The following is a 14,821-nucleotide window of genomic DNA, read 5'->3' on the forward strand; positions in this document are numbered from 1 at the left end:
ATATCCAGCCAGAATGCCTTCAAGGGTGAGAATCAACTAAAGAAATAGTCAGACACGCAAGATTTCCAGAACTTTATAGTCTGCTCTCCTTCTCAGGAAGCTGCCAAACCATGTAAACAAGAAAGTCACTAAAGAAGTTGGAGCATCTCACCTAGACACCAGGGATCTGATGCAGGGGAGAGCAGAAGGCAAGCTCGTAGATGAGAGCTGGGCTCTGGTCTGGAGAGTGACTGTTCTCAGCTGGACCCGGAGGACCGCTGCCTTTCAACAATGTGAAAGGGGAAACGGACAGGGGATCTATTATTCTACCAGGTGCTAACTTATGCTGCTCCCTCTTCTCCCTGATAGAAAGCCTATGTAGGGGGCCGGCACTGTGACGGAGCAGTGCCAGCATCCCATATGGCCGCCAGTTCGAGTCCTGGCTGCTCCACTTCCAATCCAGCTCTCTGCTATGGCCTGGGAAAGCAGTGGAAGATGGCCCAAGTCCTTGGGCCCCTGCACCTGCGTGGGAGATACAGTCTTTCTACTCTCAGAATACTTTCTATTTCTAAGAACAATTTCTGTCTGTCCCCTCTGTCTTTCCTCCCTTCAGAACAGAAATCTGGTCTCAAGACTTGACCACTGGGACTGGTGCCATGTCATAGCAGGTAAAGCTACTGCCTGCAGTGCTGGCATCCCATATGGATGCTGGTTTGAGTCCCAGCTGCTACATGTCCCATCCAGCTCTCTGCTATGGCCTGGGAATGCAGTAGAAGATGGCCCAGGCCCTTGGGGCCCTGCACCTGCATGGGAGACCCAGAAGAAGCTCCTGGCTCCTGGCTCCTGGCTCCTGAGTTTGGATTGGCGCAGCTCCGGCCATTGCAGCCAACTGGGGAATGAACCAGCAGATGGAGATTCTCTCTCTCTCTCTCTCTCTCTCTCTCTCCCTCCCTCCCTCCCTCCCTCCCTCTCCTCTCTCTGTGTAACTCTGACTTTCAAATAAATAAATAAATCTTTTTTTAAAAAAGACTTTACCATTTGTCTCCATACCTCACTATGAAAACAGGAGTGTTTGATTTTCCTGTATTTCTGTGGATCACTTTTAAAAGTAAATTTCAAAATCAGAGAAATATAGCCAGGGATTTGGCGTAGCTGTTAAGCATCTTGGGACACCCACATCCCACCTCGGAGTGCCTGGGTTCAAGTTCTAGCTCTGCTTTCTGAATCCAGCTTCCTGCTTAGGCTCACTCCGGGAGGCAGCAGACGATGGCTTAAGTACTTGGGTCCCACATGGGAGATCTGGATTAAGCTGCTAGCTCCTGTCTTCAGCCTGGCCAAGCCCCAGCTGCTGCAGGCATTTGGGGAGTAAACCAGTAGATACACAACCTCTCTCTCTCTCTCTCTCTCTCTCTCTCATTCTGTTTCTATGCCTTTCATATAAAATGAAATTTAACACATAAAAACGAAAACCAGGTGACTAGTCTTGTAACTGGTTTCTGCTCTCCACTTAATCCTTCTTTGAGTCCCTGGTGAGGGAGAGTAGATCAGGCTCCCTTGCCCCCTTGTCCCCGCTCTGTGACAGTCGCAGGTGGAGCAGGTGGAGCAGAGGAGCGTGCTCGTTCTACGTGAGGCTGCTGTGATTGGAACCTCTCCCCGGGCACAGTTTACTGATACCGGGAATTTGTCATGGTTACAAAGCGCTTTGATTTCACAAAAATAAGAGGGTAGTGTTTTGTTTTCTTACATAGAGTAACTAGGCAAGGACTCTTCTCCTCTCCTTCCCAGCCAGCTACCAACCTGCTCGGAAGCCAGTGCTCCGTGAATGCAGTCACGAAATTAGAGTTGGAGAGGAAGTGAAGAGGGAAAGGTTTTGTCTTTGTCTTTGCGGTGAGGCTGCCAGGGCAGGCTCTTGCCCCGTCTGCCTGTACAATCTCACGTCCCCTGGCCCTTGGGTCCTGCTTATTAGCAACGAACTCTAAGTAAAGGCAGAGCTTTGTGTTTAGCCTGTTCTAAGAGCTCAGCCAACAGCAACTGAAAACAAACCAAATGGTGACAAAGTCGGAGTTCCGGCACTCGGACGCACCTGGTGGCTCGTACAGTTCAGCTCAGGACTGACTCTTACCTAAACCTGAGACTTAATAACAGAACAAAATAAAAAAGAAATGGTACGGACAAGTGTGAACACTACACTGACATTCCAGAGGTCTTGTCAGTTAGCACAAATCGTTTAGAAAATCATTTGCTCCTACATCTCCAAAGTCACAGAAAGTTTTCTACCCTCCCAGTCCTAGCACCAGACCTTGAAGGGAAACAATCTAAAATGAGACTACAACATAGGCAAGACACATTTATGGCAGTACACTGGTAAAATAAATAAATAAATAAATAAAACATCAAGAGGAAGCACCCTAATCATTTATTGGTAGAAAATTTTTTTTAAAGATTTATTTATTTTACTTGAAAGTCAGTTACACAGAGAGAGGAGAGTCAGAGACAGAGAGAGAGGTCTTCCATCTGCAAGTTCACTCGCCAATTGGCCACAATGGTCGTAGCTGCGCCAATCCGAAGCCAGGAGCTTCTTCCAGATCTCCTGTGCGGGTGCAGGGGCTCAAGGTCTTGGGCCATCTACTACTGCTCTCCCAGGCCGCAGCAGAGAGCTGGACAGGAAGCAGAGCAGCTGGGTCTTGAACCAGTGTCCATATGGGATGCCGGTGCTTCAGGCCAGGGCATTAACCAGCTGTGCCACAGCACCGGCCCCAGGTAGGAAATTATTAAATTATAGCCCATCCAAATGATAGACTAGCATACATCAATTACAATTATAAAGACAGTAGCATATAAAAATATATCATATGACATAAGGTTCCTGGGGGAAATCAGAATGCAAGATTGTACATAAGTGACATGGCTATATCTGTTTCAGTTATGCAAGTCAGTGGCCAAAACCTGGAAGGTCATATGAAAAATGATAATTGAGGGTGTTTTTTAAAGACTTTATTTCTGTATCTGAGATGTAGAGTTATAGACAGAGAGATGTAGACAGAGGGAGAGGTCTTCCGGCTTCTGGTTCACTCCCCAAATAACCGCAATGGCCGGAGCTGGGCTGATCCATAGCCAGGAGCCAGGAGCTTCTTCCAGGTCTCCCATGCAGGTCCAGGGGCCCAAGGACTTGGGCCATCCTCCACTGCTTTCCCAGGCCATAGCAGAGAGTTGCATTGGAAGTGGAGCAGCCTGGACTTGAACCAGCGCCAATATGGGATGCTGGCAGTGCAGGTGGTAGCTCAGCCTACTATACCACAGCGCTGGCCCCAACAGTTGAGTTCGTAAGGTGAGTAGACTGTGTTAACCACAAGGACTGAATTATTTCAAGCCTTCAAGGAAATAAGTCCTGACACTATTTAAACAATTCCAGAGAGGAATGCATCCCGGTTGTTTTCACAAAGACACTAATACTGCCGGTGCCACAGCTCAATAGGCTAATCCTCCGCCTGCAGCGCCAGCACACCAGGTTCTAGTCCCGGTCGGGGTGCCAGGTTCTGTCCTGGTTGCTCCTCTTCCAGGCCAGCTCTCTGCTATGGCCCGGGAGTGCAGTGGAGGATGGCCCAAGTGCTTGGGCCCTGCACCCCATGGGAGACCAGGATAAGCACCTGGCTCCTGCCTTTGGATCAGCGCGGTGCGCCGGCCGCAGCGCGCTGGCCGCGGCAGCCATTGGAGGGTGAACCAATGGCAAAAAGGAAGACCTTTCTCTCTGTCTCTCTCTCACACTGTCCACTCTGCCTGTAATACTGAAAACTTGAATGAGAAAACACCAGAAAGGAAGGCCCTACACTTATTCCCTTTATGAGTACTGATGTCAAAATGCTAAATGAAATACTAGCAAATCGGCCGGCGCCGTGGCTCAACAGGCTAATCCTCCGCCTTGCGGCGCCGGCACACCGGGTTCTAGTCCCGGTCGGGGCACCGATCCTGTCCCGGTTGCCCCTCTTCCAGGCCAGCTCTCTGCTGTGGCCAGGGAGTGCAGTGGAGGATGGCCCAAGTGTTTGGGCTCTGCACCCCATGGGAGACCAGGATAAGCACCTGGCTCCTGCCATCGGAACAGCGCGGTGCGCCGGCCGCAGCGCGCTACCGCGGCGGCCATTGGAGGGTGAACCAACGGCAAAAGGAAGACCTTTCTCTCTGTCTCTCTCTCTCTCACTGTCCACTCTGCCTGTAAAAAAAAAAAAAAAAAAAAAAAGAAATACTAGCAAATCAAATTCAGCAATATGTTAAACAAACAATATACCATGGCCAAGTTGGGTTTATTCCAGAAATGCAACGATGACTCAGTAACAGGGAATCTGTGTAATTCTCCTCATTAATAGATCAAAGCAGAAAAACACATGATGTCATCTCAAGAGAGGTTGCAAAAGCAAGTGATAAAATAAACACAACAGTTATTCCTTGATTTGAAGTAATATTGAGTTTTTTAGTAAAATAGTAAGAATAGCTGCTTTCTCGGTGTTCTGGGTATTGTGTGTCTTTCTGTGTGTGCATGCATGGTAGCTACACCGAACTTTGATTGTTCAAACTGTAAAAGCTTAGCAACAGCTCCTTCGTCCAGTGAGACCCTTGGAGACTAAATGTGCAACAACCATTGAAAAGCTCAAAGCAAGGGTGTACATGTGGCAGTTAAAAGACAGGCCAGACTGTGGAAGAAAATTTCCTGTATGAAAGATCTCTGTGAGTGAGATCCCAGTGGAAAGAACAGGCCGTCAAAGGAGGTACCTTTCTCTGAAGGGAGGAGAGAACTTCCACTTTGACTATGACTTTGTCTGAATAATATCGGAGTTTGTGGACTCAAGAGGCTTCCATAGCCTTGGCAGCTCATGACAAGAGCCTCGGGTGATCACTGGTATCATAAATAAGAGTGTCAATTGTTAAATCAACAACAGGAGTCACTGTGCACTTGCTCCCCATGTAGGACCTCTGTCCTTAATGTGTTGTACTATGAGAATTAATGGTAAAACTAATCTTCAAACAGTACTTTATACTTTGTGTGTCTGTGTGGGTGCGAACTGTTGAAATCTTTACTCAGTATAGAGTTGATCTTCTGTATATAAAGATAATTAAAAATTAATCTTAATGAAGAATGGGATGGGAGAGGGAGTAGGAGGTGGGATGGTCTGGGGGTGGGAGAGCGGGTATGGGGGGAAGAACCGCTATAATCCAAAAGTTGTACTTATGAAATTTATATGTATTAACTAAAAGCTTTCTATTAAAAAAGACAGGTCAGGATGCTTGCATCCCATACGGAAGTGCCTGGGTTCGGCTGACAGCTGGCTGTATGCCTGATTCTAGCTTTCTGCTAATGCGCATGCTAGGAGGCCCAGGATGGCTCAAGTCACTGGGTTCCTGCCACCCACGTGGGAGGACACTCTCTCGCTTTGTTCACCTCTGGGACGACACGCCTCTCACAATGCGAACCTCTCCCCTCTCCAGCTGCTGTGTCTGCGTTCTCACTTGCCACTGTGGTGGTATTTATCATTTATTGTGTAGGTCCATGAGGGTAAACATTGACCATACTATTGTTCACGGCTCCGTATTCAGTACCTAGGACAGCACCTGGTAGACCGCAGACCCGTGCTGAACACATTGTTGAAGCCACAGGGATGGTTGCCAGGTTGCAACCATCAGACACAGAGCTAAGTTCCAGATGTTGAACAAGTTCCACAGAAAGGCAGGGCTTCGTCCCTTTTCCGCAGAGATTTTCTCTGTCCTTCTTCGCGTTCCAGCATGGCAGCTCTGCCCTCAAACTGAGGTTGCCCTCATGGCCCCCAGACAGCTGCAGCGGCAACTGGAATGACATACTTTCTCTTTCATGACCACCGGGAGTGAGCAGGACTCTCCCCTCAACGTGGAATAAATCTGCTCTGCCCCAGTCAGTTCATGTGTCCACCCTGCCCCAGTCACTGGCAAGCTGGGGAGCTCAGTGATTGGTTCACATGACTCAGGCCCCACCCCCAGAGAAGGATGGGGTTGGCCTCCACAGGTCAGATGGGGAAGGGGGGAGGATGCTTGAACAGAACCTGGATCATGTGTGGAAGCAATAGGTAGAGGAAATGGATCCTGGATAACCAAGGACTCCAAAGGAATGCCTCAAACCCAGGAAACTTTCTGGAAGAACTGCCTCTTGGAACCTTGAAACACAGCCATTTTCTTGGGCTACATTTTGGGTTGAACACAACCTTAGGTCGGGGAGCCGAGCACTCCTTTTCTTGGGAGGGAGCAGGAGATGGGAACAGCTGTTGAAGGCACATCTTACACAGAACAGTGTTTGCGAATTAGCATCAAAACACAAAGCTTCTACCAAGTAAAGTGTTCCTACAAGGAACCTAAAGGTATTCGTGTTCAGTTAATATGGATAAAGGCATTCAGCCACAGGAGAAAAATATTTTGTCAGCAAAATGGCCATACATCAATGAAAACAAATCACTTGCCAACCATCCTAAATGGTTTTGTTATGTATGTATGTATTTAAGAGAACTACCACCCAGCTGGGCCAGGGCTGAAGGTAGGACCCAAGGACACAATCTAGGTTTCCCATGAGGGTGGCAGGGACCCAGTTACTTGAGCCATCACCTGCTGCCTCCAGGGGCTACGTTAGTAGTAGGCTGGACTCGGGAGCGGGAGCCAGGAGTCAAATCCAGGCACTCTGATTTGGGATTCAGACATCTTTTTTTTTTTTTTTTAAGATGTATTGGTTTGTTTAAAAGGGAGAGAGAGAGAGAGAGAGAGAGAGAGAGAGAGAGAGAGATGTTCCAACCCCTGGTTTACTCCAACAATGGTGGCAATAGCCAGGCTAAAGCCAGGAGCCTGGAACTCCATCCTGGTGTCTCCCATGTGGGAGTCAGGAGCTCAAGCACTTGGGCTGTCTTCTGCTGCTTTCCCAGCGGATTAGCAGGGAGCTGGAACTGCTGCAGAGCAGCCGGGACTCCAAACAGCACTCTGCTGTGGGACACCAGCGCCACAACCCAGCCCCGGGATGCAGTGCCTTAATTGCTACCCTGAACCATTCAACAACAGTTTGACTAGAGAGTTGTTCAGGGGGGCGACATATGCAATAGAATGATCTACCGGGAGACAGAGCCAGAGGCGGACATGGGAGAGTGTCTACACTCTGAAGAGAGTGAGGACATCTTCCTCCACTTCCTGCAGAAACAGAAATGGGTTTGCAAGCTATCCTCCCTGAGAGAGATTCCTCGCTTCGTTGCACTGTACGTCCTTCCCTGACACTTTAAATCTCATAGGATGTATAGGTTTCTAATGAGCAGCTGCAGTACGGCTAACCGCACTGAGACATTCGGAAGTGGGTGGTTCCCACACCTGGAAAAGGCTGCTTTTCTCAGCGTTCGACACACCAACGCTGATGTATGCTGACCGCCTTCCCCCGGGGCCCCAGCAAGAGCCTGCACACAAGGCGAAGTCGAGCCTTTGGTTTCTAACACAGAAAGGACGAAGCTTTGTTTGCTTTCTAACTGCCCCGCAAAGCTGTCTTTGCACTGCCCTCAGTGTGCCGCTGGCCCTACTGTTACACGAGCCCCAGCGTTAATGACAACGTCCATGACAAAACGTCCACTGATTCTGTCGGGAATGAGGGGGAGCGACAAGAGATTTGAAGATGCACCACATTTCATTCGTAGCCAAGAAAGTACATGAAGGAGCAGGGAGCCATGTAGCAAGTTGACATCGTGCGGTTGGTTTATGTTTTCCCCCTGAAGTGGAAAGCGAGCCCAGGAAGGGAGCAGAGCGGGGATCTATAGCCAAGGAGCAGGGTTCGAGGCAGGGCGCGGAGCAGGCTAAGCTACAGACAGTACCGAGGGCTGGGACAAGGCCGGGCTGCGCTTGCCCAGAGACGCTGGCTCCCTGTCTGCAGGGCTCTGCGCAGCAGCCCGGGGCCACCAGAGAGCAGAGAGGTCGGGAAGGGCGGCCTCCAGGCCAGCTGACAGGCACGGAGCCTGAGACCCTGCGGGGAGGGAAGCAGGGGGCGGAACCGAGAGGGTGGGACAAGGGACGAGACAGGTCGAAGCCATCTCTGAATCCCTAGCATCCACTGGAGCACCTGCTCCGTGCACGGTGGCTTTGTGTGCGTGAATGGAAGAGCTCACACACAGCCAGGGGTGCACACACACACACACAAGCCTCATAGACCACACTAGAACCAGAATCACCATCAGGCACAAATTACCATTTTTTAAAAAAGATTTATTGATTTATTTGAGAGGCAGAGTTACAGAGAGAGAGAAGGAGGGAGAGACAGATTCACTCCCCAAATGGCCTCAACAGCAGGAGCTGAGCCAATCTGAAGCCAAGAGCTTCTACCTGGTCTCCCATGCAGGTGCAGGGACCCAAGGACTTGGGCCATCTTCTACTGCTTTCCCAGGCCATAGCAGAGAGCTGGATTGGAAGAGAAGCAGCCAGGACTTGAACCGGTGCCCAAATGGGATGCCAGTGCAGCAGACTGAGGCTTAGCCCACTATACCACAGCACCAGCCCCACGAATTACCATTTTTAAGTTGTTGTTAATCCTTCTTATTTATCTGGACCCCTCACTGCTTCCCTCTGCATTATGGGAGACTCCAAATTAGGGACACCTCCTGGGAGTGAAGGACCCCAAATCTGGGAATCCAACGCGCTCGGGTGGTCGCCCAAAGACCCAAACTCCAGACCGGTAGATGCAAGAGCAAGAGGATTTTTATTAGGCGTTTGCGCAAACGGGCTCCCCAGCACCACAGGCGTGAGAGAGAGAGAGAGAGAGAGAGAGAGAGAGCGAGCGAGCCCCGAGCAGGGGTTACAGCAGTTTTTAAAGACAATAGCCACCTGATTAACATATGTATGCGGGGCGTTTGGTGATTAGCTATTTTGAAGGGCAACAGGCATGCAAACTTTTGACGCAATTTTTTAGCGAGGGAAGGGGTAAGTTTATACAATGGTCACTAAGTTACAGAACCTTATTGCAACTCTTTTCGGACTCTTGCAAGTGTTATCGCATGAGACAGTTACACAGAGCAGTTTCCCAAGGTTATTCTGCAGGCGGGTGGAGACACAGTTATCTTAAGGAATGTCTACCGCCAGCAGCTGAACTTTTTAACCCTTTACTATAATATTATTTTAATATTTACTTTTAGGAGGGGTCTTACAGGAGTCTTCCAGGAAATCATTTCCTTTTGGATGAAAAGGGACCCAGATGAAGACGCTCTTCTTTCTCCATACAGTCACGTCAGGGTGTGATGTCTGGAACAGTAGCAGCCGTTTTGCACCCAGGAGGAGGCAAGCCTGTGAATCAGAGTCAACAGGTAGTAAAAAAAAAAATAAATAAATAAAAAGTCCCTCGTCCCCATTGTTCCACTGAATGAGCCACTCTTCAGCTGATTCCTTAAGGGGGGTTATAAGTATTTCCTTATGGAAACTACCATTTGTCCCATTTTCTGTGATTGCAGCCCCATCCCATCTGAGACACAAGGCCGACAGAGTGGACCCCCTCACCTGCAGGCTTTTATCACACAAGGCTGTTGGGAGGGGAAATTAGCATTGCACTCACTAAAACTGTGCTATCCATGGACTTCCATTAGGAAGCTCAGCATCTCTGATGAGCAAACGCAAGGCAGGCTCATCAGAAAGGTGGCAGGAAACCCAGGGCTGTCTTCCTCTCAGAATTCCATCCCCTCTTCCCCGCACCCACCAGAACGGATTCCCTGGAAGTGACTTGCACCCCGCATTTGTTGCTCCTGTTGCGTATCAGACCCCATGCTGCTCACACTGCCCACACTAGCCATCTCATCCTCAGAACCAGCCTGCCAGTCAGGAGGCTTTCTCACTCCCATTTACACAGGAGAGCAGCCGGGCTGAGAGCAACCCTCAGGATCCCACCTCGCTATGAGCCTCCTCCCTGCTAACATCTTCACCCTTCGGGGTGGATGCTAACGACAAGGAAATACGCAAATATCAGAAAGCAAAGGAAGACAGAGAAGCAAGACACCCAATTAGTCCAGTGTCACAAGAAACCTAGTCATTATTATAATCACATAACTAATTATAAATTAGTTATAAATTGTGTAAGTAGCTCAGGATAAGATAAAGTAGAAAAATCGGCTTTTACCTAAGGTTCCTCCTGGTCCTTTTCAGCACCCTCTACGTGGGTTTCTGTCTCACTTCTTCCATGACTCCACTCCAGGGACGTCTCCTTAAGGACAGCTTCGTGTGAGTGAAACATGTCCAGCCATTTCCAAAGTCTCTCCTCAAGAATGAATCTTCTTGCAATCCCAGTCTCTAAAGTACAAAACTTTGGGGTTTTTTTTGTTTTTTTTTTTTGTTTTTTGTTTTTTGTTTTTTGTTTTGTTTTTTTTTTTTTTTTTTTTTTGACAGGTAGAATCAAACAGTGAGAGAGAGAGACAGAGAGAAAGGTCCCCCTTCCGTTGGTTTACCCCCCAAATATCCGCCAGGGCCAGCGTGCCACGCCAGTCCGAAGCCAGGAGCCAGGTGCCCCCCCCCACCTCGTTCTCCCATGCAGGTGCAGGGGCCCAAGCACCCGGGCCATCCTCCACTGCCCTCCAGGGCCACAGCGAAGAGAAGCAACTGGGACTAGAACCTGGTGCCCACATGGGATGCCAGTGCCGCAGGCGGAGGATTAACCACTCTGAAGAAGACACCTGTACAAAGAAACTACAAAGACAAAGCTATGTTTGTTTACTTTAGAGTAGCGTAGTAACTCTGTGCTGTTTGGTCAACTCTCCACCCAGACCAGGGCTCCTCGTAGTCAGAACCTTGACATTCAATGGAAGGAGAATCCATGAGGCTTATTTCTCTAGGCTGGTTTCCCGGGTAGATAAGCCAAACACGAATTTCATGATCTCATAGTGAGCCAGACTGTTCCCAAATCTCAGACGAAGAATACTGGAGAGAGGCTATGGATAAAGTAAAAAAAAAATAAAATAAAATAAAATAAAACCAACAGATGATAGTAGCAATGGCCATGTTCGTAGGAATAGTTTGTCAGGTGAAAGAATAAAGAAACAGTGAGAGTAAGAGTTTTCCGATATAGTGAAAGAATTCTGTAATCTCTCCTCTTAGGGCCTTGTCATTCAGGTTCACTGAGGATTGTGTGTCACAGTGGGCTCTCCAGCTCTCTGGAATCTTCTATAGCAGGTGTCACCACTTTTTCTTTTTGTTACTGGGGGGGGGGGGGTACCACTGGGACTTAGTCTCCCCAAGGGGAGGAAAGGAAAATATCTAAAATACTCCATAGATGAAACTTTCATTTTTTATAAGATTTATTTTTATTTATTTGAAAGGCAGAGTTAGAGAGAAAGGCAGAGACAGAGAGAGAAGTCTTCCATCTGCTGGTTCACTCCCCAAATTGCCAGGATGGCCGAAGCTGCACAGATCCAAAGCCAGGAGCCAGGAGCTTTCTCCAGGTCCCCCACATTGGTGCAGGGGCCCAAGCACTTGGACCATCTTCTACTGCTTTCCCAGGCCACAGCAGAGAGTTGGATTGGAAGTGGAGCAGCCGGGACTTGAACCGGCACCCATATGGGATGCTGGCACTGTGGGCAGCAGCTTTACCTGCTACACCACAGCGCCGGCCCCTGAATCTTTCTTCTGATGATGATGGGGGACGCTAAGGAATGCCCGCACCACACCAGAATGTGTTAGCAAAGCCACCAGAAGGCAAGGCAGCGCCCAGAGAAGCCCTGCCTGTGAATCCGTAAGCACATGGATGAGTCCACTTGAGGAATAATGAAACCCTTGAGAGAACAATGGAGTCATGGCCTGCATTTCACCTGTCATTTCATTATCTAGCCTAGTCACCACCACCCCACCCCACCCCACCCCGCCCCGTGAATCTGCTGGTATTAATACGATTTCCCAGGAAAAACAAAGAACAGTAAACTCTTAGGCGTGTCCCATAACAGTTGTGATATCTCAATCACTCTCTATCTATGTACATTTTAGTCTGCGTTTCACTTCAACCAACAGTTTGGAGGTGAAAGACTTGATCGCATAAAATCACGGAGTACGAGACTAACCCCCGCGCCTGTGAGTGTCTGGGAGCTTCGTACAGCTCACTGCTTCCCACGCTCTGTGTGCTCAGGATCCCTTTATCTAGGCAACCACTGTGGATCTCCAAGAGCTTTCATTTATATGGATTCTACCTTTCAATATTTACTATTGTAGAACTTAAAACTTAGGTATTTAGGGCCGGCGCTGTGGTGCAGTAGGTTAATCCTCCGCCTGCGGCTCTGGCTTCCCATATGGGTGCCGGTTCTAGCCCCAGCTGCTCCACATCTGATCCAGCTCTCTGCTGCGGCCTGGGAAAGCAGTGAAAGATGGCCAAGTCCTTGGGCCCCTGCACCCATATGGGAGACCAGGAAGAAGCATCTGGCTCCTGGCTTCGGATCAGCACAGCTCTGGCTGTTGTGGCCATCTGGGGAGTGAACCAGCAGATGGAAGACTCTCTCTCTCTCTCTCTCTCTCTCTCTCTTTCTCTCTCCCTCTCTCTCCCTCTCTCTCCCTCTCTCTTCCTCTCTCTCCCTCTCACTGTCTGTAACTCTGCCTTTCAAATAAATAAATAAAATATTTTTAAAAAGAAAAAAAGAAAAAAATTTTAAATGTCCAACTATTAACTAATTTTAAATTAACAGTAATAAACTCATTACATATTAACACACTTTTTGCAAAAAATAACTGTTCCCAAACAAAATAGTAAGGGAAACTACTCTGTTTCATTCATCGACAAATGCTTACACCTGCTCTTGTAGGAAAAGGTATTTTTAAGTTCAGATCACTGTGGGGTATTGTTTTAGCTGATGAATATGAAGAAAATCCAGGCTTCCAATGACAGATAGTCAGAAATGAGAGGAAAAGTTTTAATACCTTTCCAGGAATTTTGTGGGTATTTCTCGTTACTAAGTCATAACTCAACGAATGGTGGTTTCATAAAGGCTGATGGTAATGTGGGACCTGGAAGCTTAACAGAGAACTTTTTGTATGGAATTAGCTTAAGGCCCATTGGTCTGCCTTGCACTGTGAAAGAATCCTTTATAGATGCATAGTTTTTCTTTTTTTAATAGAAAACTTTCATAAATATAAATTTTAAAAGTACAACTTTTGGATTATTGTGGTTTTTTCCCCCCATAACCACCCACGCATCCCATCTCCTACTCCCTCTCCCATCCCATTCTTCATTAAGATTCATTGTTAATTAACAGATGCATAGCTTTTCACATCTCACATCTGCCATTTAGAGAACCCTAGTTCACGGATTGTGTAAATCTCTCAAGTGTTCACATATTTTGTCATACAACGTCAAGAAAATTCCATTCTCTAATATTACCAGTATTCTCACTAGGAAAGTCTTTGAGTTTTTGGAAGCTGTCAAGCTCACAGCAATAGAAAGAAGTTTTTCAAAACCCTAGGTCTCCCTTGAACGCTTGAATTTTATTACAAACAACAGATCCTGTCAGTTACTTTCCTTGAAGGGATGAGTTACTTGGTTCATCTTCTAGAAAATGTCTGCCAAGCATCCAGTTCCAAATAACCACAGTGTATCTGTCCTTGCCAGTAAAAATGGCGCACCATGAAAACAAGACAGCTGATTCAGCCGGGGTGAATAACAGCCAAGCTGAGTGCGCTCAACTCAATCACACAAATGCTTTTCCTCAGGACAACCAGCATATTTCTTTCTTTTTTTTTTTTTTCTTAAGATTTACTTATTTATTTGAAAGGCAGAATTACAGAGAGAGAGAGAGAGAGAGAGAGGGAGGGAGGGAGGGAGGGAGAGAGAAAGTCTTCCATCCAATGGTTCACTCCCTCATTGGCCGAAATGGCCAGGGCTGAGCCGATCCAAATCCAGGAGCCAGCAGCTTCTTCCGGGTCTCCCACATGGGTGCAGATGCTCAAGAACTTGGGCCATTTTCCACTGCTTTCCCAGGCCATAGCAGAGATCTGGATCAGAAGTGGAGCAGCCGGGACTCAAACCGGTGCCAATATGGGATGCCGGCACTGCAGGCAGCGGCTTTACCTGCTATGCTACAACGCTGGCCCCCAACCAGCATATTTCAACAAGAAGCGAAAGCACTTTATACAAACTTCACAGATCATCATGAACAGCATGGAAATGGATTCAAGCACTGGAATTTAGCAAAAGGAATGATTTTTACTGTTGTTTTTTTCAAAGACATTCTTAAGTGAAACAAGTATTATTAATTAATTTTTTTTTATTATTTGAAAGGCAGAGAGACCAGAAAGACAGAGATCTTCGTTTCACAGATTCACTCCCTAAACGCTTGCAGTAGCCAGAGCCAGGTCAGACTGAAACAAGGAGCTAGGAACTCGATCCAGGTCTCTCCTGTGGGTGAGCTGCCGCCTGCTGCTGCCTGGCAGGCTGTGAATTCGTGGGAATCTAGACTCTAAAGCAGAGCTGGGACTTCAGCATGCCCTGCAGGTGTCCCAAGTGGGGTTTGGCTAGCTCGCCAAATGCCTGCCCCTGTTTTTATTTCAAGGTTTATTTATTTATTCAAACAGTAGAGTGATAAAGTGAGAAGATGAATACAGAAATCTTCCATCTACGGGTTCACTCCCTCAAACGGCCCCAACGGCCAGGAGCCTGGAACTCCATTTGGGTCTCACATGTGGGTAGCAGAGGCCCAAGTACTTGGGCCATCATCTGCTGCTTTCCCAGGCACATTAGCAGGGAGCTGGATTGAAAGTGGGGCAGCCGGGACTCGAACCGGTGCTCACATGGGATGCCAGCATCACAGGCAGCAGCTTAACCCACTGCGCAACACCACCTGCCCCTATTTTTTAT

This window comes from Lepus europaeus, chromosome 22 (assembly GCF_033115175.1).
Source record: "Lepus europaeus isolate LE1 chromosome 22, mLepTim1.pri, whole genome shotgun sequence".
In the NCBI taxonomy this organism is placed as follows: domain Eukaryota; kingdom Metazoa; phylum Chordata; class Mammalia; order Lagomorpha; family Leporidae; genus Lepus; species Lepus europaeus.